The sequence below is a fragment of the Sorex fumeus genome, unplaced genomic scaffold, assembly GCF_029834395.1.
Source record: "Sorex fumeus unplaced genomic scaffold, SorFum_2.1 ptg000265l, whole genome shotgun sequence".
Classification (NCBI taxonomy): domain Eukaryota; kingdom Metazoa; phylum Chordata; class Mammalia; order Eulipotyphla; family Soricidae; genus Sorex; species Sorex fumeus.
In genome coordinates this window covers 27,735,079-27,758,977 of record NW_026606322.1, presented here as the reverse complement: position 1 = coordinate 27,758,977, position 23,899 = coordinate 27,735,079, and the positions used below count along the sequence as shown (strand labels likewise).

General features: G+C 46.7%; 1 protein-coding gene across 1 annotated transcript in view; it reads right to left on the bottom strand.

The window, feature by feature from the left end:
* TMEM50B (transmembrane protein 50B) overlaps positions 1–23,644 on the bottom strand; it is a 42,247-nt gene extending 18,603 nt beyond the window's left edge. Inside the window, exon 1 of the mRNA XM_056109272.1 lies at positions 23,483–23,644. The gene's annotated coding sequence lies outside the window, so the exon portion shown is untranslated. The remainder of the gene's footprint in view (positions 1–23,482) is intronic.
* Positions 23,645–23,899: the final 255 nt, after the last annotated feature.

The following is a 23,899-nucleotide window of genomic DNA, read 5'->3' as shown; positions in this document are numbered from 1 at the left end:
TTCATTATAGCCCCAGAGATAAATTTAAATTTATCCAAAGAGCTGAAAAAGCAAATTTTGATGGACTCATATGATAGAATTTTATTCAGCAACTAAAAGGAAACTGATACATATAACCACACAAAAAAATCTCACACACATGACTTCAGTGAAAGTCAGCACAGAAGAGTATAGACTGCAGGATTTCATTAATTGAAGCTTGAAAAGAGGTCCAGAAATCAGAATGGTTGTCACCTACAAGGGAAACACTGGGTAAGGCCTGGCTATGAGGGAACTTTGGGGGATGATGGGAACATTCCATTTCTTGACTGATATTGTACAAGCTCATACATCTACTTATCAGCAGTCACCAAAGTGTACTTTTAAGGTGTATGCCTTCACAGTATGTAAATCTTATCCACAAAAAGTTTTTCTTCCTTAATCATTCAGATTAAGTTACACCCACCAACTTCCGTGTAACCCCAACAACGGCCAGGATCCAGAGATTATCACAATCAGCTCCCGGGAGAGAACAAGGCAGAGTCTCCTAACCTGTGCCTGACTGTTCTCATCAGGGCCCAACAGCTGAAGACCTCCGGGCCTCAGCCAAGGTCATGCTGGGACCACTCTCCACACACATGGATGAGCCTCACGCATAAAAGAACTGGCAGAGGAACCCAGGTGTGTTGGACCCGGGGCTGAGATCTCCAAGCCTGCATGGTTTGGGACTGGACCTGCCAGTAGCTAGACAGTTACACCCACCAACTGCTGTGTAAGTCCAACAACAGCCAGGATCCAGAGATTATCACACTCAGCTCCTGGAAGCACGCGGCCGCTTTTGCGGCCGCGTGACATCTTATCATCTCATTCCTACTTTGGACAAACTGGCAGGCTACCGAATGTAACCTGCCCACAAGGCAGAGTCTGGCAAACTCCCCATGGTATACCCAATATGCCAAATACCAGTAACAATGATGGGTCTCATTCTCCTAACCCTGAAAGAGCCTTGAATATGGCATTTTTTAAAATCTCAGGGCTAGGATGAAGGAGACGTTACTGGGGCCTGCTCAAGGCAATCGACGAACAACAGGATGGTCGTGATCGTTGTGATCGTCGTGATCGTGAATCATTCAGATGGGCTGGAGCGATAGCACAGCAGTAGGTCATTTGCCTGGCACACAGCCAGCCCAGCCAAGCCAGGTTTGATTCCTTCGCCCCTCTCGGAGAGCCCCGCAAGCTACTGAGAGTATCTTGCCCTGCACGGCAAAGCCTGGCAAGCTACACGTGACGTATTCGATATGCTAAATACAGTAACAACAAGTCTCAAAATGGAGACATTAACTGGGCCCCGCTCGAGCCATTCGATGAACAATGGGAGGACTGTACTACGGTGCAGTGCAATTATTCAGATAAGCTTTAACTAAAGTCTGTGTATGATAATGAACTGCTATCAAAGATTAAACATTAAACATTAACTGGTTAAAAACAACTCTAGGGCTAGAGAGATAGTACAGAGGGTAGGGTTTGCCTCGTACACAGCCAACTCAGGTTTGATCCCTGGCACCAAGTATGGTCCCCTGAGCACTGCCATGACTGATCTCTGAGAACAGAACCAGGAGTAAGCTCTGAGCACCAATGAGTGTCACTCAAAAACAAACAAACAAAAAAACCTCTAGGGACAGTCCTCATGAATTTAAGAAAATGGCAGAACAGTAAGATGAAAATCTTGGGTTATTTTGATTTTATTTTGCAATGTCAGGGATAAAACCTAGAACCTCATGCATGCAAATCACGTACTCTAACATGGTGCTACAGTCCCCAAAGTTCTGTTCCTTATATAAAACCCATCTCCTATATATTAACCATTCTACATAGCTCTAAACGAAGGAAGTATGTAGCTATTTCCACACACTAACTTATAAAATGTTGTGGTCTCCTCCATCTTGGGGTTTAGCTTGGAGATGAGCACAGTGAAGCATCAAGCAAACACATGTGGGTAACAGCTGAGATAGAAATACACACGACCCTCATTGAAGATAATGGGAAACCTATTTTAGAACTGCAGGGAAAGCCTCTCTAAAGAGGTAACATTTGCAAAAACGTAAAAACATTCCAGTGTTAAAGCTGAGCAAAGTCAGATTAAAGAGAAGCTCGAGAGCAGCGCAGGCAAAATTCTGTATAAAGCCCCTAAATCTCTTTGGCACAAGGAAGAATTAGCTGGTGCCAAAAGGAACCAGGAGAGAGGAGCAAGTCAGTTGGAAAAGTTTTAAAGAGAAACAGGCACAGGCCAGATCACACAGTAGATTAACATGGGCCTTATTAAGGATTTGGGGTTTCACAGCATCATAATGAGAAACCAACCGAAAAACTTGAAGGAGTAAAGGGGCAGAAGAGGGAGGGAAAACTCAATGGGCTGAGTGTACCCCTAGCACTGCCAGGTGTGCCACCCTGCAAAAAAAAAGGAAAAAAGGGACAAAGGAACCAGAAGCCCAGTCGCTAAGGTAAAGAGGAGGGAGGAAAGGGCTGGGATGATAGTAATTCACACTCCCAATTGAGACTATTATCTGTCCTATGGGCTTTATTAGTTAGTATTTACCAAAGGATAAGCACATTTATCATGACAACACTGCCTCCCTGGCTTAAAGTTTAATCAAGTACACAACAATTAACATATGACAACAGGCCTCTGGCAACTCAATACTGGCAAAAACTACACAAAGCAAAACTAAATGTTCAGTGATAGAATGATGGTTAAGTAAACCAGTTTACAAGAGTAAACATTAAAATATATTTTTAAAAAGCATTTAATGGCAGGAGTCAATAATAGTGACTAAGTTTATGAAACAGACTGAGGGCTAGAGAGCACCACAGGACCCCATAAGATACCAGAATCCCACCAGGAGTGATCCCTGAGCACAGAGCCAGAAGTAGGTCCTGAGCACTGCCGGGTGTGAGACACAGCTCAGTGATAGTGATAGATAGTTACCTTATATATTTGAGTTCCTGGGTTCAAACTTTAGCACCTCCTTCCCTATCCCACCACAAAAGAAAAAAATTTTTTTTTTGCTTTTTTTTTGGGTCACACCCGGCGATGCTCAGGGGTTACTCCTGGCTCATGCACTCAGGAATTGCTCCTGGCGGAGCTCGGGGGACCACATGGGATGCTGGGAATCGAACCTGTGTCGGCCATGTTGGCTGCGTGCAAGGCAAACGCCCTACCCGCTATGCTATCACTCCAGCCCCCTACAAAAGAAAAATTTTAAAGTAGCACTTTCCATAAGCAGGGAGAAGCAAAAAGTGATCACCAGGCTTCTATGGTAGGTTCCAAATAAATGGTCAGATCCCGTTCATCGAAGCATAAAAGGAATGTGGTGCTGGGGTAAGGAGGTGCTTTGCATACACAGGTTCAATCTCTGATACTGCTTAGTCCTCTGAGCATTGCCAGGAGTATTACTGAGCACCAACTCAGGAGTATTCAATGAATACTGGATGTGGCCCCAAATCTAGAAGGGGAAAAAAGCAGCTGAGGAGAAAGGAAATGGGGAATTTGAACACCCTGTCCTGGATGTGACCAAAGGAAGTGCCCAGATTCTGTGGGAAAACACAGGGAGGGTGGATCACATCAGAGATACAGACTAGAGGATCTCTGTAATTAAACAGTAAGTGAAGTCAATGGGGGACAGTTCAAATATCTCAAAGGTAAAATATGAAAAATATGGAAGGAATTGATCCAGGATTCACCCCTGACTTACTGCCCTTTTTCCCTGAATAGCTACTGCGAGGCACCCATGAAAGCAGCCGTCCATACAAAACAGTGTTTCATCAGCACAAAATTCCTCCAGAGCAAGAACTAAACTGAGCAAGAACCAGCAGGTACTGGAGGAGGGAGGGGTGCCGGGGGGAGGGGGTGGTAAGAGACCATCAAACTTGGCCCCATCAGCAGAGGACTGCCAAACAAACACAGAATTCAATCAACACCTTTTTAAATTAAATAATAATTGTCATAATTTTTTAAAAATCCATTACCAAAAGATCAGGAGATGAGCAAAATATAGAACACAATGGAAAGATCATTCAGGATGCTAGGTCTATAGAACAAAAGTGAAGCAAGTGACGCAAATGAAACAAAAATAAAATCTCCATCTTCCTTGCTGTTCACCAGAACTAGCTATTAATTACAGGGTGCTGAGCAGGGCTAAGCTTCTTACCTAGCACTCCATTCTATCCTCAGACAACCTGGATGCTTCTGCTATTCCTCACAAAGACTCCAAGACACTTACTATTATTATCTCTGATTACTAGATTATTAGATTACTAGATTATTATTATTACTGATTATTAGAGCGTAATCAGCACAGAGATGTGAGTGTCCCAGCACACAGGACACTGGAGGGCATCGTTGACAACGTGCTCTGTGCGGCCTGAGAAAATGCTCTTCATTGTCCCACAGCCCAGGGGGAAGCCAGTGAGAACAAGATGGAAGAGAAACTGCCTCAATTTAGAAGAACACTGGGGATATTTGCAGGTGGCAGAGGGTGGGCCGATGAGGCTGCAATGCCCGTGGCATTGCTAATTCCTATCTCATCAGAGAAGTCTGGGGAACAGTTTTACTCCTTTAGCTGCTCTAAGCCTGGTTTCCAGGCACTCACAGTATAAATATTTCATAGGCCTTAAAAATCTAACAGCATAAATAATTTAGAGATCTAAGTGCTTCGGGGAAAGACTTTATATATGTAATCTCAGGGAATGTTTCTTTGCCTTCTGACTTATAAATCATATAGAACAAGAATAAGTTCTGGCAATTACCAACCACTTTTGGCCAGACTTAAACCTAAAACCAAAGTAAAGTATAAGGAACACAGAGTTTTTAGGGAGGGAAGGTGCATGGGGTGGGGGTAGGGGGGTATCAAGGGCTGTTCCCTGGCTCTTTGATTAGGGGTTTCTCATCCCTGTGTTGAAGGGACATAGCCAGTGCTCAGTGCTGAGTACTGAATCGGTTGGATACATGCAAGGCAAGCATCTTAATTCCTTGACTATCTTCTCTGGTCCCGGGAATGTAGATTTTTGAAGAAGCTTCCATTTTGAAACCCTATAGCGATAGCACAGCGGTAGGGCGTTTGCCTTGCACGCAGCCAACATGGCCCACCCGAGTTCGATTCCTCCGCCCCTCTCAGAGAGCCCGGCAAGCTACCGAGAGTATCTCGTCCGCACGGCAGGGCCTGGCAAGCTCCCCGTGACGTATTCGATATGCCAGACACAGTAACAACAAAGTCTCCAACGGAGATGTTACTGGGCCCGCTCGAGCAAATCGATGATCAACGGGAAGGCCTTTACTTACTTATTATTTTCTCCAGAAAATCCTTAACAACTTTCACTTATTCAAAATGCCATTTATTGGGGGCCAGAGCAACAGTACAGTGTGTAGGGCATTTGCCTGGCTGACCAAGGTTTGGTCCCTGGCATCCCATATGGTCCCCTGAGCACTGCCAGAAGTAATTGTCTTTTTTAAATTTATTTATTGAATCACTGTGAGAAAAGTTACAAAGCTTCCAGGTTTAAGTCTCAATGATCAAACACCCATCCCTTCACCAGTGCATATTTTCCCCCACCAAGTACCCTGATATGCCCCCCATCCCACCCCTCCCAATGTCTGTGAGGCAGATGATTTCCACTTATCTCTCTCTTTACTTTGATCACATTCATTATTTCGACAAAGGATGCACCATTATTATTTGGAATTTTCCCCCAACAATCAGACCTGCTGAAAAGGCATCGTGAAATATTATGTTTTCTATTGCTAGTTACGAAAACCATATGATGTCGTGTGGCCGTGCGCAATTTTGGATTTCTGATATTTTACTAAGTAAGTCTGGAGGGATTTCTGCCAAAAACCACATAGTTCCAAGATTGGTTTGTGTACCTCTGGGTCCATGGCCATGCTGGAGAGCCACTCGTGGGAGGTGAAACTCATGGTCTTGGTGGGGTGGGAAGGACGTGCCGGTTGTGCCCCCCATCCCATGAGGCCGCAGTTGCCTCATCACTGCTGGCTCATACCTGGCTGTCCAATAAGCTCTGAGGCAGAGGCCACCGTGCCACTGATGGGGAAAAAGGCGCAAGGGAGGGGGGCTCCCAGGGGGACACAGGGCCATAGCTTAATGCATAGTCCATTCACATTTCTGCCAAAAGCTGCTGTGTTGGGCCATGGCCGTGCTCGAGAGCCACTCATGGGGGACAACTTGTGGTCTCGGCGGGGTGGGAAAGATGTGCCAGGAGTAATTCTTAAGTGCAGAGCCAGAAATAACCCCTGAGCATCGACAAGTATGACCAAAGAGGGGAAAAAAAGCCAATTATTTGATAAAATCATCTCCTCCCCTGATTCTCTATGAGGTTGTGTCATACAGTTAAACTGGGAATTCAGTTACCTGCATGAGATCCTCAGTTGCACCCACCCCCAAAATGCTCAACATGTATGAGCCCAAGTACGTGCTCTCTCTTCCAAGCCTGATCCTGTTCCAGGATTCCCTTCAATGATTGAGTCACATATATCCCTTTGTACAAGCCAGAAAGGCAAGCATCATTCTTTTCATCCAGGCACTATGATTAACAAAACTGTTAATGATAGGACTTCGTGCGTACATCATTTCATCAGCACACCCTCCACCAGAGGGTCCACTTCTCTCCATCAGGTCCCAGTATTGCTCCATACCCCGTCCCCACACACACACCCCAACCACCCCCTTGTAAGATTCCTACTAAAGACCAGTTTCCAGCTTCTATTGCCTTTGGGCATTTGTTATTCCCCTACGTTGTTTCTTTATATCCTGCATATGAAAAAGAATGTTCTGGGTCTGCCCCTTTCCTACTAACTTCACTCAGGAAGATACTTTCCAGAGCCATCCACGTAGCAGCAAATTGCATCGTTTCATCTTTCTTTTGTAGGCTTCCCATCCACTCCATCAGCTGGGCATGCCCCCTAAACAGTTCTCAAGTCTGACCCCAATGGTGCTCCCATGCCACCACCTCCATGACTAGTTCTGTTCTCACCGGCCATTCCAACAGCCTCCCAGTGGATCCTGCCACATCCACTCCTGCCCAAAAGAGCCGCTGAATGACTGCTAAAAAATAAAAAACAAAGGCCCAGATAGCACTGGGCTAAGACATTTGCCTGGCACAGACTCAGCCCTGGTTTGATCCTGGACACCACAAATGCTCCCCCAAGGAGTGATCCCTGAGCACAGAGCCAAAATAAGCCCTGAGGATCAGCTGGTATGGCCCCAAAACCAAACTAAAATTTTAAAGTATATATCATAAAAAGCACAAAACTAGGGCTGGAAAGGTAAATACAGCAGATAAGTTTCTTGCCTTGCATGTAGCTAACCAGGGTTTGATCCCCAGTACTACATGTAGTCCTCCAAGCCCACCACTAGTGATCCCTGAGCACCACCAGGTATTGCTCGAAAAACCAAAAAACAAAAAGCACAAAGCTACCATCTTCCTCCAACTTAAAACCTCCCAGCTGCCTTTTCACGGGCTTCAAAGATACCGAGCAGACTTCATGGGGCAGCCCAGGCCTCACTGGTTGCCCAGGCTTCTTCTCCCGACACTTCCTCCTTCTCACAGTCCTTTTCCTTTAGTTCCTCATATTTTTTATCTCACTCCACACCCTGAAACCCAACTCTCGGCATGTCCCCTTCTCACGGCCAGCTCACCTGCTTCACTCCTACTTATCTGTGGCGTTACTGCAGCTGTCGCTTTTCAGCTCAGATCTCAGTTTTGCCTTCGTTCATTTAACACCTATTTCAGAGAGTCTTCTAAGTGCCCAGCAGTGGGAGCTGCCTCAAAGGAGCACATAAAAAGCCCCAGCTACACGGAGTTCTGCTGGGGGAAGGAAACACTTAACAACAGCTTTTTGTTTTGTTGTTGCTTGGGGGCCAAACCCAGTGGTGCTCAAGGCTCTGTGCTCAGGGGCCACTTTGGGAGATGCTCAGGGGACCATATGCAAGGGTGGGGATCAAACTTGGGTCATTCACATGCACAGCAAAAGCCTTAACCCCTATACTTGCCTCCCCAACCCCCTCTCTGGCTTTAACAATAGTTTTAAAAATACATTACAAAGCCAAAGCTGTAATACAGTACAGTACAGTAGGGTGTTTGCCCTGCATGTACCGACTGGAATTTGATCCCCGGCATCCCATATGGTCCCCCGAGTACCGCCAAGAGTGATTACTGAGTGCAGACCCAGAAGGAATCCCTGAGCACTGTGTGTATGGCTCCCCCCCAAAAAAAAAAAATTAGAAAATAATCAAAGCCAAGAAGGGTAAACCTGAGCAGAATGAACAAGAAGCACTAATGTTACAGATGAGGGTGGGGCTGGCTGGAACAGCAAAATGACAGTCAAGGACACCCCACTGAGCACCTGACCCGAGCAAGGACTTTAAGGGGGAGAGTTCACCTTGTACCATGTGACAGAGAACAAGGGCAGGGCAGTGCTAGGTATGCAGTGAAACTGGAGGGTAGTAGGTCAGGCAGAGTGAAGGAGAGGGGAAAGGAGAGAAAGCAAGATCACAGACTGGGAAGGCTGATTAATCACAAGAGCTTTCTGAGCAGAGCAATTTACATCTAAAAGGATCCCCGGGGTCTGTAGAGAAAGCTTTGAGGTTAAAGTGCTTGCCTTGCTTATGGCAATTCCAGGTCAATCCCTGATTCTAGTTTTATTCCTGGCACTGCTTCTGGTCCTCCTGAGCCCCACCAGGAGTGACCCCTGAGCGCAGAACCAGGAGTAAGCCCTGAGGACTGCCAAGGTGTGACTCAAAGACCAAAAACAAAAAAATGAGTATAAAATTAAATAAATACAAGGGTCCTTGTGGTTGAGAAATAGTACAAAGATTAGGGCGTACCTAGTATTTTCCTCAACCAGAACAACGCCCTGTATCACATGGTTTCCCCCTGCCCACCCACCCCAGAATCAAGAATCACTGGTTGCAGCCCAGGAGGATCCCTGGGCATCACTGGGGTGGCCTGGGCAATCCCCAGCACTGCAGGCCACATCCTCAGGTCCTTGCATGGAAACACAGCAGGAGGCTGGTGCCTAAGCACCACTTGGGTGGAAGGCAAAGAGTGAGGGTGAGGGGAAGAGGAAGAACCTCTCTGACAGTTGGGAATGCAGCTCTATAGTAATACATGCTTTCCATGCATGAAATGTGTTCAATCCTCAGCTCCCCCAAATAAGCAAACAAATAATAATCCTGGAATTCCAGGAGTAAGAGTAGACAAAGAGAGCAGAGAAAGAGGCTGGAGAAATAATCCTGAGGCTGACTCCTTGGTTATTTCCTGAATATCCTGGCATCTGAATTGCCGGAATAATCCCGGAATTCCAGGAGTAAGAGTAGACAAAGAGAGCAGAGAAAGAGGCTGGAGAAATAATCCTGAGGCTGACTCCTTGGTTATTTCCTGAATATCCTGGCATCTGAATTGCTACTATCGTCCCATCCACTTCCCCAGCAGAGGATTCCATGAGGGGCCGTCCATGTCCATTTAGCTGACCACAGTTTTCCTAGAGCCTAGCACACTGCCTAGCACACAGCAGGTGCTGAAATGCTCGGTGAGTCCCTGAACCTACTAGAGCTCTCAAATTCTGAAAGGCAATCCATATTTCATGCTGTTGTTGCAAAAAGAGAGTCAACTTAATATCTTAATTTATTTAAACTGATCATTTGCACAAACTGGCCACAGAAATATAACCTCATTAAGGGAAATAAATTCTGCCATAACAATCCAGTCAAACCTTTTTCTTAAAAGCTTGTTCCGTTGCCTCCCAAAGTCTACTATATTACTAAAATTTTCCAGAACTCGGATGTTGTGGCTAGGCTGAAGACTATAAAGGTGTGAAACTGGACTCTTAGAATCTTACAGTATTTAAAACCAATAGCAGTCTAGAGCCATAATACTGTGAGCAGGATATTTGCCTTGCTTGCAGCTAATCCAGATTCGATCCCCGGCAGCCCATATGGTGCCCCAAGCATCACCCATAAGTAATGCCTGAGTACAGAGCCAGGAGTAAGCCCTGAGCACTGCCAGGTGTGGTCAAAAAATAAACAATTATTTTTAATGTAAGCAAAACCAATAGCAAATCAGTAACATCTGTCTTAAAACATTAAAAAAAAGAGTGTGTGTTAGGAGGTTGGGGGAAACGGTTCAGATAGTAACACAGGAGGTAAAGCACTTGCCTTGTATGCAACCAACCCTGATTTGAATATCTGGTACCACATTTGATCTTCTTTTTTGCTTTTTGCTTTTTGGGTCACACCCGGCAATGCACAGGGGTTACACTCCTGACTCTGCGCTCAGGAATGACCCCTGGCGGTGCTCAGGGGACCATATGGGATGCTGGGAATCGAACCTGGGTCGGCTGCGTGCAAGGCAAATGCCCTACCCACTGTGCTATTGCTCCAGCTCACACTTGATCTTCTACACACCAGCAGGGGTCAGTCCTGAGCACAGAGCCAGGAAAAGCCATTGAGCACAGCCAGGTATGGCCCAATGCCATCCCTCCCCCCCCCAAAAAAAATTAAAAAATAATTAGAACTCAGATTCACATTAGATCATATCAAGCATTCATAAAGTTCAACAGCCTATAAGATAAAGTCCAAATATACAGAAAGCTTACAATCTTTTCCTGATATAGCTTATTTTTGCTATTTTGATCCACACATAGAAAAACTGAGGGGCTGAAGTGATAGCACAGCGGGTAGAGCATTTGCCAAACGCAGTTGACCCGGGTTCAATTTCCAGCATCCCATATGGTTCCCTGAGCTACCACCAGGAGTAATTTCTGAGTGCAGAGCCAGGAGTAACCCCTGTGCATCACCAGGTGTGACCCAAAAAGCCAGAAAAAAAAAAGAAAGAAAAACTGAGGCCAAGGCAATAGTACAGCAGATAGGGTACTTGCCTTGCACATGGCCAATTCAAGTTTGATCCCCCAACATCCCATATGATACCCCAAGCCCCCTAGGAGTGATCCCTGAGCTCAGAGCTAAAAGTCATGAGCACTGATGGGTGTAACCCAAAAAACAAAAGGGGAAAAAAATATCTAGTATGACTCTTCCATCTCTTGCCTACAAGCAAACCTACAATCCAATCTTTGGGATACTAAACATTTTCTTAGCTAGGTGGACTTAGTGCAAGTGCTTTCCTGAATAATTGTTTTAACAATATCACATCATATGCAGAGTAATTATTTGGTCTGTATGCTTGCCAGACAGCACTTGAATGATGTCTGGAGGGAGAAATCAAAGTGGAATCCTGCTTCTGGTGCTGGCTCTGCTGTCAACTCCTGCTGTGTGGTACTGGGCGATGAAAAAGGTGAGCTAAATCAGGGCTTTCCAAATATAGTCATGTACAGAACTGAGTGAACTTCATAGTAACTTGGGGAACTTATGGGGGCGGGGGGAGGGGGAACCGAACTGGATTTACTCTCAAAAATCAAGAGTAAGATCTACTTTTGAAACTTCTCAAGGGAACCTAATGATTAGCAAGTTTGAGAATCATGTTCCAGGGGCCAGAGCAATAGTACAGCTGGTAGGGTATTTGCCTTGCATGTGGCTGTCCAGGGTTTGATCCATGGCATCACATAGGGTTCCCCAGCACTGCCAGGAGTAATTCCTGACTAAAGAACCAGGAGTAACCCCTGAGCATTGCCAGGTAGGACCAAAAAGCCAAGAGAGAGAGAGAGAGAGAGAGAGAGAGAGAGAGAGAGAGAAACACTGCTCCAAATAACCTCAAGGGTCTTTTCCACTGCTAAGATGCAAAGCATTACTGGCTCTCCAGTACTAAGCCTCTAAGAGCAAGAAGAGCAAGAAACTTGGAAGGATTGCATCAGTAACTTCATCAATGTCAAAGTATACAACTAAAGGGTCAGGGAGATGAAGCACATATTCTGGATGTGCTTTTGAAACTTCAGCCAAGGGCTGAAGCACATACTCTGGATGTGGAAGCCCCAGGTACCTTGTACCATATAGTCCCCTGATGCCTGGTACTGTATGGCTCCCTGTGCCCTGCCTAGAATAGTTCATAAGCCCTGTACCAAGAGTAGTTTGGAGGATCCCCAAGCACAACTGGGCATGGACCCCCCACATAAACAAATTTAAGAAATTTTGTATTTTAATTTTTATATAATTATAAATAAACCAACTTCATTTATCTTGATTGCTAAAAAAAAATGCTTGTAAAACAGTCTTGAGTCAGTTGCAGAAATCTGAATACAAATGAGCCATTAAGAAAAGATGCCAGAATTATTTCTTGGGTAAAGTCATGAAAATGACCTTATTTTTAGGATACACATGGTCACCTAGAGGCAAAATAGCAATATCAGCAATAGAAGATCAAATGATTCAGCAAAAGAGTTAAAAGCTAACAGGACAAAACTGAAAGTGTTCAATTTATTTAGCTTCTCTATGTGAACAAAAATGTTAAGAGTAGAAATTTGAAGAAAAAAATAGAAATACATACAATTAGCTGTATCTAAATGCAGCTCATGGGGACACAATCCCAGGAATCTGACTGGAATCACATTCTTTCTGTTTTTTGAATTTTTTGCAAAGGGGGTTAGAGGGCTGGATTGGGCCATACCCAGTGACGCTCAAGATTTGCTCCTGATGCTCTGCTCAGGAATCACTCCTAGAGGGGCTTGGGGGACCATCTCTAGTGCTGGAGTTGACTGTGTGCAAGGCAAGCACCTTCACCTCTATCCTCCAACCCCAGCCTTCTTTATTGAGGCTATTCACAGGGACTCTGCTTGGTCATCCTGGCATCCAGAGCTTGTTCACCACTGCTCCTAGCTCCCGACTTCAGCCCCTCTAGGATCACATCTTTTAACCCATGTGAAAGGGCATCCTGGCAAGCAGTCCTGGAAACAGAAAAGGCTTGAGATGAGCTCAGAAAAGGTCTCCAGTGGAATCTTTCTAAAGGGCTCTCAAAGGGGACGGAATTACCAATGACCATCTTTCCAAATGAGCAACCACGGGCAGCTTCGGTGTTCACACTGGCTAACCAGCCCCAGCTGCATTCTGTCCCCCACACCCCCAGCCCCTGCACCTCCAAGGAAGGCTCACTAATCCCACCCCATGTGAGGTCCTGCCTTTCACTTTCCTTAGATATGATCGGCTGCTGTGCAAACTGGGACAGCAAAAGCCCAGCCTTCATCCTTCAGAAAGCCAGAATGGTTCAGAATAACAGTGCAGGGATGAGAGACAGTGCAGGGGCTAAGGCACTCAGTTTGGTCCCTGGTACTGCAAAGGATCCCCTCAGCACCTCCAGGAGCAATCCCTGAGCATACAGCTGTGACTAGCACTGCTGGATATGGCACAACCTTCAACACCCCCACCAAAAATAAAAGAACAGAGGCTGAAGTGATAGCACAGCGGGTAGGGCATTTGCCTTGCACGCAGCCAACCCGGGTTCGATTCCCAGCATCCCATATGGCCCCCTGAGCACTGCCAGGAGTAATTCCTGAGTGCAGAGCCAGGAGTAACCCCTGAGCATCTCCGGGTGTGACCCAAAAAGCAAAAAACAAAACCAAAAAAAAAACCAGGAGTTCTTTTTTTCTTTCTTTTTTTTTTCCAAAAAATGAGAACACACATCAATACTGTCAACCTCTGCTCTTAGCCAGCAGGCCTCACCTACAGAAGGTCACTTTGTAGGAGGCACGTGACTCCTCATTGTGATCCTTAGCCTGTGACTGAGAAAATCATTCCTCCTTCTGGTTAACAGCAGCAGATGCAGAAAAGCATCTCAGTTTAGTGGCTCCAGCTACGTCCACTAAAACTGCAGTAAATGGTAGTCTGGTCTGCTGAGTTTGTTGCAGGATTTACAGGTGCATGTGACTCAGGAGAGGGGAGTTCTGAGGTTCCTAAGCATGTAGGTCTGGTGGCGGTGAAGGGGTGCATTTGTCAGGAGCCAAGCTTAGTGTCATTTCTGATCCCACAACTATCTGGGGTCATCTGCATTTTGTTGACCATGTCTTTACATTCAGCCATGGGTAAACACAGTAAAGGCTCACTCTTTGGAGATTCGACTCTTCTGGCTGCCAGGGACCTTGACCTTGGCCTGGCAAAGAGCCTCAGTCCTATGTTCCTTGTTCTGCCACGTGGGCGTGAGAACTTGGCCAAGGTGCGCCCTGGTCACTGTGCCCTGGGACTTTCCAAAGACACCCACACACACATACCTACCTGTCTGAAGCCTCAGGTTGTGGGTGGCATGAAGACAGAAGATGAATGTTTACCAGCAAGGGCTGTGTCCAGGTTCCCTGAGAGCTACAGGTTATACATGCTCGGGGGGGGGAGGGGGGGCTCTGTTTGCACACTGGGTCTCCTGCCACCCCCAAAGAAATAGTTAGCTTAACTGACTGCACAGTAAAGGGAGTTTCTAAGCCATAAACCCCTAATGACAGGGAGGACACAAGAGGAAACAACAGCCATAGCATGCCATGAGCTGGAGAGCAGAGAAGGATGGAACTGACTTGGCAGACCAAGAAGAAAGCTAAATTCCCTGAAGCCGCAGTCAGACAAGTGGAGAACCAGCTCAGAAAAGACAAGGGCATGGGAGAGCCAAGAATGGGGAAAGCGCACCTGAAAAGTTACATATCTGGATTCTGTCCCTTTTCTCTCCATGGTAACTATTGGCAACTACTCATTCTGCCATAAAGAAAATAGAGAAAGCAACAAAATATTCCTAGAAAATACTCTGCAAAGGAACCAGAGAAGAATTCAACAGGCTGAGTGCATGCTTTGCATGCAGGAAGCCCCAGGCTCAGCCACTGGCACTGCGTGGTCCTCTGAGCAACACCAGGAGCACTGAACCAGGAGCAGTCCCTGAGACCACTAGGATAAAAACACAAAGAAAGACAAAAGGAAAGTCCCCTAGAATAAACTTTATTTCAAGAAAGTTTCCCTCCAGGGCCAAAGTGATAGTACAGCAGGTAGGGTGTTTGCCTTGCACGCCACCAACCCAGGTTCGATCCCCAGCATCCCATATGGTCCCCCAAGCACCACCAGGAGTGATTCCTAAGTGCAGAGCCAGGAGTAACCCCTGAGCATCGCCAGGTGTGACCCAAGAAGCAAAAAAAAAAAAAAAAAAAAAAAAAAGGTAAAGTTTCCCTATAGAAAGTGATGGTGTTTCCAGATTAAAGAACCCATTAAGGCCTGGGCCTGTCGCACAGTGGCAGTACCACTGCCCTGGAGGGCATAAATTCACAAATTCAATCCCAAGCAGTACCCCAACAGCAAAGTGTGTGACCTGACACACTCAACCACATGCACGGGCACAGCAGTTAAGTGCACAACCTCCAGATACCTCAGTGGCAGCAACAATAAAATAAAAACTATTTTATTTGCTTTTCCCTCATTGATGCACCACCTAATTGGTTAAAAACAAATTACACTATGGTACATACATTTTTATATTTCAAAATACTATGATCAGAGGCTAGGGCTGAGTACAGACTTTGCACACAGGAGGTCCAGATTCAATCCCCAGCAACATACAGTCTTTCCCTAAGCACTACTAGGAATTACTCTTTTTTTTTTTGCTTTTTTTTTGGGTCACACCTGGCAATGCACAGGGGTTACTCCTGGCTCTGCACTCAGGAGTTACTCCTGGCGGTGCTCGGGGGACCATATGGGATGCTGGGAATTGAACCCAGGTTGGCCACGTGCAAGGCAAACGCCCTACCCGCTGTGCTATCACTCCAGCCCAGGAATTACTCTTAAAGACAAAGCTGGGAATAACCCCTGGGCACTGGCATCTGTGAGTCAAAAACAAACAAAATAGTTTTGATCAAAATGCATATTCTGGAGGCCGGAGTGATAGTACAGCAGGTAGGGTGTTTGCCTTGCACACAGCTGACACGGGTTCAATCCCTGGCATTCCATATGATCACCTCTAATTCCTGACTGCAGAGCCAGGAATAACCCCTGAGCATCACTGGGTGTGACCCAAAAAGAAAAAAAAATATAAAAAAATGCAGATTCTAAGTTTGCAGAGAGAAAAAATAAAGAATTGGCAAACCTGACTTCAAATTCTCTACAGTACTGTCAGCATGTTTTTAATAACTTAGCAAAACTAATGTAGCAATAACTAGAGTAGCTTATTATGTTATAAATAACTTAGCAATAAATAATGTACAACTACTCCAAAGTTCTTTTTTTCATTTTCATTTTTTTGGGTCATAGCTGGCAATGCTCAAGATTTACTCCTGGCTCTGTAGTGCTGGGTCAGCTGCATGCAAGGCAAACACCTTAGCCCCCATACTAACTCACTGTCCCTCCTTTTCCTCTTTTGTTTTTTTTTTTTTTGCTTTTTTGGGGTCACACCCGGCGATGCACAGGGGTTACTCTGGCTCTGCATTCAGGAGTTACTCCTGGCGGTACTCAGGGGACCATATGAGATGCTGGGAATCGAACCTGGGTCGGCCATGTGCAAGGCAAACGCCCTACCTGCTATGCCATCTCTCCAGTACCCCTCCTTTTCCTTTCTTTGGTAGTGCTAGGAATTGAGCCCAGGGTCTCACACAGGCAAAGAAGGTATATACTCTACCACTGAGTCATATCCCCAGTTTAACTTCAAAATTCCAAAGGAAAAATACTTCTGCTTTTGTTGGTTTAGTTTGGGGGGAGGAAGGCATCCAATGGTGTCAGAGACTGCTCAGAGGTTGGTACCCGAGGGTTGTTCTGGTAGTACTCAGGGACCATGCAGTGCCCAGGGTCTAACTAGGGCCTTCTCAAAGCATGTGCTCCAGCCCTTTGAATGATCTCTCTTATCTCTGTAGGGGAAAAAAAATTCCAACCCAAACTCTACTTATTAGCAACCAAAATACTACCAAGTGCGACGATAAAATCAAAACATATTTGGACAGATGAGGGCCAGTTGTTAAAAAGTTCCTGGAATTTGAGCCCCACTGGAAGAGAGTGACTTACTAATAAAAGACTACATAGGCTATCGGAAAGATCCCAGCCAGAAGCCCAGAGGATACTCCAGCTGTGCCCCAGAAAAGGTAGAATAACCAGGCCAGATGGAAGACACAGCCGCGGTACCTGAGGCCCAGCATAACCAGCAGGTCCTGGGCCTGCTCTGGATGGAGGCTGAGGCAGCTGTTGCTCTTCCCAGGCCAGGGGGCCTGAATTACCCTTACCCGCTAGCAAATGAAGGCCACAAGCATCCCTCTCCCTCAGAGGAGCTGCGGGTAGTTCCTGCAAACCAAAAGGAGAAGGACAGGCCGCTGTCTCTTTCTGCTACATTTCTCTCCTACCAGGGCCCTCCAAATGCCCTTGCTTGGGTAAGTGCATTTTCTAGCCCTCACTCTTAGAGCTACACACTGACATCCCTCATTCAGAGCAGCGGGACTTTCCGGTCTGCCCATCTGTTTCCAAAAGACTACGGCTCCAAGTGACAAAAAGGTCCCTTCATCACATAGTCAGACGTGTGCTTGGCATTAGGAGACCCAAGTAATTCCCCAATTTACAAAGCTTCAGCCCTGTTTGTAAGACCCGCTTAGATCCCATTTGTGCAGTTGTGACCTGAGCACAATTTCTTTCATGAGAAACTTACTGCTAATACATAGTTTATTAATAAAAAATCAAGGTTCCATTGCAGGAATTAATACAATGTTATGACTTTATAGTCTGCTACAAAAGATTAATCTCAAAGGGATTATGATCTTGTCCTCCGTAGAACATTAATCAATTAAATCTCACGTGGCATTTTTATTGCAACATTACTTTCCCTGAGGACTACATAAAACTATCATCTTTAAATTCTTTTATAAGAAGCTCTGTCGGAACCGGAGTGATGGTACAGCAGGTAGGGCGTTTGCCTTGTACAAGGTTGACTCAGGTTCAATTCCCAGCATCCCATATGGTTCCCTGAGCACTGCCAGGAGTAATTAAGCACTGCCAGGAGTAATTCCTGAGCAATGCTGGGTGTGGCCCCAAAAGCAAAAAAAAAAAAAAAAGAAGACGAAGAAGAAGAAGAAGAAGCAACAACAGCTCGGTAACTTTGAAATACAACTTTTAAGGACTGGGACTGGAGAGATAGGGTAGGACATTTGCCTTGCATGACATGATCGACCTGGGTTCGATCCCTGGCACCCCATACAGTCCTCAAGCCTGCCAGGAATGATTCTGGAGTGCAAAGCCAGAAGTAAGCCCTGGTATGGTCCCAAAACCAAAAATAAACAAATACATAAATAAAATAAAGGTTCTGTCTTCCTCACACTTTATCCACCACTAGATCTGTGCCCTGTGCAGGTGTGGCGAGCTTGGGGTGCTTTATATGTATGCATTTATAAGTGTGTTTGAAAATAAGAATGCTCTGATGTTTAAAATCTATTTTTATTGTTGTTATTGTTGCTCTTTTAGGCCACACTTGCCATAGCCCATGTGCAATCTCTCCTGACTTAAAACTTCAAACCATTTTATTTATTTTTTTAAATTTTTATTTTAATGAATCACCATGAGATATAGTTACGAATTTACAAACTTTCATGATTACGTTTCAGTCATACAATGTTCAAATATCCAACCCTCCACCAGTGCCCATTCTCTACCACCAGTGTTCCCAGTATCCCTCCCGCCACCTCCACCCTTTCCCACCTCCTGCCTCTGTGGCAGGCACATTTCCTCTTTCTCTCTCTCCTTGTGGGTGATTCAAACCATTTTAAAAAAGAAAAAGAAAAACAAAAATTAGTGGAGAGTATATGTATGGAAAAAACACAAATGTTTCCTTTCTTAGTCTGGTGATGGACACAAACATGATCAGTGACAACTGTATTCTTTAAATACGTAAATGGGTTTATGTATATACCTCACCCATGCACACATAAATCATCACACTTCCCCCTCATGTCCCCCAATGTGTGTATCTTTGATAAGCATTTTATAACAAAAGAATATTACTTTAACAGAGAACAAGAACTTGTTGCTACTGAATATTCATGGAGGTAACCATAGGACGGCATTGCACAAACTTATGCCTGGTCACATTTTCCCTTTCTACAGGCATTCTCTCCATGCTGCCTAGTCTGTTCAATGAGTCAACAAAACCTTTATTAACCTTTAAAACAACACTTTATTAACAAGGCCGATAAATCCCCCAAGGCCATAAAGATAGTACAGTGGGGAGGTTGCTTGCCTTGCATGTGGCTAACTCAGGTTTAATACCAAGCACCCTATATAGTATTACCCTGAGCACTAACAGGAGTGATCCCTGAGCACAGACCCAGGAGCAGGCCCTGAGCATCACATTTGTGACCAAATAAACAAAACTAAATTCCTCATTATTGAAACTGGTCTGCACATTTTTTATCTCTGGTCTCCAAATACAAAAGGAAACACACACACACACACACACACACACACACACACACACACACACCACAATTTTTATAAAATGCATTTAAACTTAAATCATTTACCTTGAGTCTTTAAATTGTAAAATATTTTCAGCTAAAGAGGCAGGGAGAAAGGGTCAATGGGCTAGAGCACAAACTTTGCAAGCAGAAAGCACAAGTTTCATCCCCAGTATGGCATGTGCCCCTGAGCACCATCCAGGTGCACTGAACAGGAAAAAGTCCCTGAGCACTGCCAAGTAAAGTCCAAAAACCAACCAAACAAAATTTTAATTTAATCTATGAGGCCCTGGATTTTTGGTCCCTAGCACTAAAAGAGAAAAGAGGTGAAAAGAGGACTAAAACTACACTTAAAAGATCTACCTGGAACTGATCCTATGATTGAGAAAGATTTCATACAGTGAGTCTTTTAATGACTAAAAATCAGATGTCAAATGCACCTTAGAACAGAGAAGAAAATAGATGACAGAATAACTGAACAACAGTATACTATGCAGCCTTTCTTTTCACTTGAGGGAAGGTGTACTTCCCAAACAGTGCTCAGAAGGTCCGAGGGCCCAACCTATGATTCTCCAACAACCAGGCCCTCAAGTGAATGCAGTGGTCCGAGGATGCACTGCTATATAGTCTCTTAAAAAATGAGGCAAGTCCAATTCAATCAGCCTAATCAATGGCTGAATAAATAGCAATACTCCTACATTTAAAAAAAGGGGAGGCCGGAGCGATTGCACAGTGGGTAGGGAGTTTGCCTTGCACACGGCTGACCTACGTTCGATTTCCGTAAGGTTCCCCGAGCACCGCCAGGAGTAATTCCTCAGCGCAGAACCTGGAGTAACCCCTGTGCATTGCTAGGTGGGGCCCAAAAAGAAAAAAAAAATAATAATAAATAAAATATTTTTTCTTAAATGAGGCAAGGTGGCTGGAAAGATAGCACTGCAGGGAAGGTGATTGTCTTGCATGTGGTGGACCCAGGTTGAATCCCTGGCACCCCATATGGTCCACCAGGCCAACCAGAAGTGATCTTTAAGCACAGAGCCAATAAGTCCTGAGTTTTACTAGGTGTGGCACTAATTCCCCCTCCATCCCACTATGAAAGATGCAGGAGCAGAAGAAATGTGTATCGGACTATGGCAAGTGACCCTGGTTCGAGGCCACACTGCATGGTCATGTGGCTCTCCCCTATTCCCACCCCAAACCCATCTCATAGTGGTCGCTGGCACTGCTGGAGTAACCCTATAATCCCCAGCACCTCCGAGCCAAGCAGTACAGCATCCTCAAATACAGATCAATTGGCTGAGAACAGCTAACAGAGGCCCCAGGGCATGGTTTGGGAGGCCCCCTGCCTCCCACCCCCAAATTTAATGAGGCAGGTCCACAAGTACTGACAAGAGAATGTGTCCTGGTATAATATTAAGTCAACTGCCCAGAGGTTAAGTTGTGAGCCCCTTCTCAGGAATGGAAGAAAAGATGCCAAGGGCATTGAAAGCTGAAGAATGAAGACATTGTGTAAGAAATGTATATAATTAGTAAATATGATCACACTGTTGTGTGTCAATGCTTTTTAAAAATATTTACTGAATGGCATGCTAAACTACTGAATACTTGTATTGCATTATATGTAACTATACAAGGTAAAAGGTAAAAGCCCTCCCTTTGATTGAGCTGGCCCAGTAGTCTCCATTGGAGACTTTGTTGTTACTGTGTTTGGCATATCGAATACTCTTGGTAGCTTGCTGGGCTCTCCGAGAGGGGCGGAGGAATCGAACTTGGGTCAGTTCGGCCATGTTGGCCGCTTGTAAGGCAAACACCCTACCGCTGTGCTATCGCTCCAGCCCTGTAACTATATAATGCAATTAAAATATATAATACAACAAATCATATTTAATGCATTACATATCAAATGCATTATAAAGTATTTTGTCTCAATTATTTAATTTCTTTTTCTTATTTATTTCTCGGGCTATACTTGTGATTATCAGGTGTGGACTTCTGGCTCTGCACTCATGAATCACTCCTAGAGGTGCATGGGGGACCATATGCGAAGGCCTGGGTAAAACCTGAGTCAAATGCAAGGCAAATGCTCTACATGCTGTACTAGCTCGGGCCCCTCTTAAGTTTTTATTTATTGTTTTTGGGGGAAGGATTGGGCTACCCCCAGATGTGTTCTGGGAACCAAACTTGGTGCTAGGGACCCAACCAGAATCAGTCTACATGCATGGCAAGTGCCTTTCCTCTGTACTAGCTCTCTGGCCTCACTATAAAGTATTTAATTGCAATGCTTCTATGATATAAATTAACAAATCCCTAACATTTAAAGAGTTGCCTCACGATTTTTGAGAGATGATGATAAATTCATGCTAAACATGTGATCAGCCTGATAGTCAGAGGCATTTTTAAAATGTATTAAGCTCTTTACTATAAATAAGGAAAAACACAAAATCATTTTGATTTAGCAAATGATTTACAGCCATTTTTTATGGCAACTCACATAAAAATTGTTACTGCACAAACTGTCGAAAGAAAACTGCAGAAAAAATTGTCAAAAGTATTTGCCCAGAGTTGTGGTGTGTTACTAGAAAACTGTTATGATGCTGTTTGCAGATCAGTAAATATATATGGTGAGAAAGAAACAAGTCGTTCTAAACTTTTCTTCAGTGATCCACTTCCGAGTTATCTGAATGCATAACCTGATAGTCTGTGATGCTAAAATAATAATAATAATAATAATAATAATCGTACAACTAGAATATATTACGATTTTTTTAAAGGAGCAAATACGGATAAAAGACAGTTCCTGGGCCAGAGTGATAGTACACCGGGTGGGGCGTTTGCCTTGCACGCAGCGGACCTGGGTTCGGTCCCCAGCATCCCATATGGTCCCCTGAGCACCGCAAGGAGTAATTCCTGAGTGCAGAGCCAGGAGTACCCCCGAGCATCGCCGGATGTGACCGAAAAAGAAGAAAAAAAAAAGACAAAATTCTTGACCTGGGAACTCCAGAAGTGAGTTGAGGAAAGGCATAGCCAGGTAAAGAGGAGGGTGGGGGTGGGGAGGGCGTGTCTTAGGGGTGGAGGGGGAGGAGGCGGCGAACCCCATCCTCCCTCCGGCCTGCGGAAAACCTGCTTTTCCGGCCTCCTGCAAAGTCCCGGCCACTCTGATTCTCAGAGGCAAGAAACCAACGCGTCTGGCAACCCGATCGCCCGTGCGGAACGCCTAACGCCGGCTCCGCGTCTGCAGCCTCGGACCGGGGCAGAGGGTGGGCGCGCGAGCTGCAGGCCCTGGAAGCGGAGGTGGCGCCGCGGGAACCGATAAAATAAAAGAAAAAATAAAAAAGAGGGAGGGGGGAGGCGGGGATTCGGAGCCCCCCACTCCCCCGGGGGAAGCGGGGAGACGAGAGGCTCACGTCGTATCTAGAGCGCGATTCATTTGGCGCGATGTGGGGACCCGCGGACACCCGCGCACACGCACACACGCACGGGGCGATGTACCCCCCCCTCCCCGCTTTGGCTTCACGCGAACATCGATTTGCCTTCCGGATACAGAACCTTCGGGGATGTGTGTGTGTGTGTGTGTGTGTGTGTGTGTGTGTGGAGGGGGGGCGCCAAAGCCAACTTTGGCGCCCCCCACACACACCGGCGACCCCCCACGCCACCACGGCGGCGCCCCTGCACACTTCTGACTGGAATGTGCGCGCCGCCGCGTCCTCTCGTCTCACCTGACTCTCCAGAGGGGGGCGGGGGGCGAGTTCGAAAAGCGCCCCCAAGCCCTGACGAGCTCCCCTCGCCCGGCATGGGCGACCACCCCGTCCCTCCCCCTTGTCTCCGTGTGGCCCGGTCCGTCGGGTGTCGCCCCCGGCCCGCGTCGCTCCACAGCGGGGGTGGGGAAGTGGGGGGGGGAGGGTCCTGCCCCGTCGCAGCCCGCCGCCCCACCCCGGCGCTCGCCGCGGGGTCACGTCCACGGGCCGCCCTCCCCGCAGGCCCCGCTCGGCCCGGCCCGGCCTCGGAGCCGCTGCACCTGACAGGCCGGGCCGTGGGGGGGGCGGGGGGGGGGCGGAGGTGGGGGGCGTCTCGGCACCCGGTACCGGGGGTCCCGCCGCCCGCACTCACCCGCTTCCCCGACGCCCACGCCGAGTCCTGGCGCGCGCGGGCTGGCGGAGGCCGAGGCCGAGGCCGAGGCTGAGCCGGTGTCAGCGCCGCGGCCGGTCCGGCGTCCTCGGTTCCACCTCAGCCGCGGCGGCCCGGACCCGGCGACTGGCGCTCCGAGAAGGCGCCGGCGGGGCGGGGCGGGACGCGGCGCCGTGCGCACCCTGGCAGCCAATCGGCGCTCAGCAAGTGGCCGCCGGGGGCGGGGCGCGGCGCTGGGGGGCGGGGTGACAGAGCCGGGGGGCGGAGCGAGGGCGCCGGGGCCCTGCGTGGACCTCCCGGGAGGCGGGAGCCCCGCTCGGCCGCCCGCTGAGATTGCCGCCCGCGTTCCCCGGGCCGCTCTCGGTGGGTTGGGGTCGGTGGCTACCGTAGCCGCGTGAG